The sequence below is a fragment of the Poromitra crassiceps genome (genome assembly GCF_964638095.1).
Source record: "Poromitra crassiceps genome assembly, chromosome: 2".
Lineage (NCBI taxonomy): Eukaryota > Metazoa > Chordata > Actinopteri > Beryciformes > Melamphaidae > Poromitra > Poromitra crassiceps.
Window position 1 is genome coordinate 16,228,685 of NC_139624.1, and position 2,500 is coordinate 16,231,184.

General features: G+C 48.9%; 1 protein-coding gene across 1 annotated transcript in view; it reads left to right on the forward strand.

Annotated features, from left to right (window-relative positions):
• The window catches only part of LOC310798616 (receptor-type tyrosine-protein phosphatase mu-like), a gene marked incomplete at both ends in the record, with an annotated part of 303,831 nt that overhangs the window by 43,506 nt on the left and 257,825 nt on the right, over positions 1-2,500 (forward strand). The gene's annotated exons all lie outside the window — the stretch shown is intronic.

A 2,500-nucleotide genomic window follows, 5' to 3' on the forward strand; every position in this document is an offset into this window, starting at 1 on the left:
CTATATCATTCAACAGTGTGCATACATGGTACATCAACATACAGGATACTGTAATCAACACATACATGGTAATGCATTTTAACCCTAACTGCCCAGAACCATTAAACCATAAACTCTCACGCGGATTCACTCTGCTAAGTGAATCGTTCCGTTGTTGGCACGGCTGTCCTGTGCGCTGTAGGTTTGGCTGAGTTGAGGAGGAGGTTCGAGGTTTGGCTGAGTTGACGTCGGGGCCGACGTGCGATCTGGCCTGGGCAAGCATGCAGCGGACGTCTGATGGGGGTCGACGATGCCGGGGGTGGACGTGCAGTCTCTCTGCTGGTTGAGTCGAAGGAGTGCTGCGGCTGTGTGGATGCCCGCCACGGTGTGTCTTTCTGCAGCCGTTGGTTTGCCCTGCTGCGGTGTGGCTTTCTTCTTCTTCTCCTGCACGTGCAGTGCGCGGGGAGGGTCGTCAGTCAGGCGTTCTTGCCTGGAAGCTTGGTCAACAGCTGGCGTTATGCCAGGCTGTGGCACGTCTGGAAGCGCGAGGGGGCTTTCCCCGGCGATTTATAACACTAAAACGACTTAAATTAAACTGAGATTAAGTAGAGCTATCTCAGTTACGCATGCTCTGTCTGGTGGGACTTACGGCCTTGGTAGGCGATCCCTGGGCCTGCTGTGGGTTCGGAGTCCTCGGGGCCCTGGTCAGGCCTGCAGGGCCTTTGTTCAGGGGGTGCAGCGAGCGGGGGAGGGGAGCCGGCTTCTCTGGCCCCTCCAACCCCTGGTTCAAGCTTAGTTGAGACTCATCTTAAAACTGTTTTCCACCAGTTTTGTTACTGATCCCATATTAAAATGAGCATGCATGGTGGGCCAATCACATCGTTCGGTGAGTTGGGCTATGCCCAGCCCACTTGTGTTATTTGAGTGGGCTCAACCCATTCTGTAAGTTCAACTGAAAGGTCTCTCTGTTCACCTTTCGGTTGTGGGGGGCACTTGGTCTTTGAAGCTCCGGGAGGTGTTAAACGTCCTGGGGGTTGAGAGATAAAAAACAATGGCAAGCCCTTCCAGGCTCTGCATCCAGCTGTGCTGGTATCTGGAGGGTGTGACCCAGCCATTTGGTTCTCCCCACAGCAGGAATGTCAAGACAAAGAAGAGAGCCTGTTACATCATGATATGTTCATTCATATTTCTCATGATACAGTACAGTCCATAATGTGTCGATCACAACAGTGCTGTGCGAAGCAGACATGAAATCAGATCAGAGCCATAAGCCTTTCAATCCAGCAACATGTTGGCTGACGCACAGTCACACACGGAGCAGGTTTGAGCTTCATTTGGAAACACTGAAACGGCATGATGTTTTTTTTGCTCGCTCATTCACATCGACTATTTATATAATAATAATCTGTCACGCTGGCTTTCTGTCTCTGTCCTCATGCACTCACTGAGCTGGCTACTTCACGGAGCTCTGGAGGGGGGGGGGGGGGGGGGGGCAATCCGCTCCTGCCACTAGGGCTGGGGGTACACTTACCTGCGGGTAGGAGGAGGATCGCGGGAGCACGCATAGCTCACCAAAACGTGTTCGCACATACACCACCTTCCGGATGCCCTCTAGATGACTCCCGAATTCCAAGGCATGTGTGACAACGGCTTCTGTTGAATGGATAGAACGGGAGGATTTACCCCACCCTGACCACGCCCCCAGCCAGGCTGAGCCAGCGTCTATGACGAGACATCGCCTCAACCTATGGGAATTTAGGTTAAATTCATGAAATAAGGTGTGTGGTTAACTAACAAACGTTTCAGTTAGGGATGCACGATATATCGGCAATCATATCGGTATCGGCCGATGTTAGTCATTTTTTAACATATCGGTCATATCGGTATCGGTCAGATGTTGCAATGTTAATATCGGTTATCATTATCAGCCAACTTCTTCACATTGATATGAAATAATGCAGTAAATCTATGATTTATGGGCTTTTCCAAAGGCTTTGCAAATAAAGAAATGCATAACTTTTTCAAATTCAGTGTTAACATGTGTTTTTCAGTATGTACAAAATGTGATGATCATAAAAATGTGGTTTTATACAGATCATATCGACATCGGTAAATATCGGTTATCGGCCATAACAGCAATGTTAATATCGGTTATCGGCATCGGCCAAAATTTTCATATCGGTGCATCCCTAGTTTCAGTAGCTAGGACCACGAAACAACAATATGTTGTTTAAAGGTTTAATGTGCATGTGTTGAAGTGTAAGTGAAGGTGCATGAGGAATGATGTCATTGGTGGTCATCTAGCTGGTCTGGGAGGAGGTGCAGAAGACCGGGCGGAGTGACACTCAGAGTGGGGGCTTCCGTCTCAGGCGTGTTCCTGCCCAAGCTGAGTAGAGACGCCCAAAAGAGTCTGATTAGATTGAGTTTATAAAACAGCAAACTTTGTGTTCAGCAAGATCATCTTCACGAATGAGGACCACTTTTCGGACTTTTGAAGCGTTGTCTGAAAAATGCGTAAAGA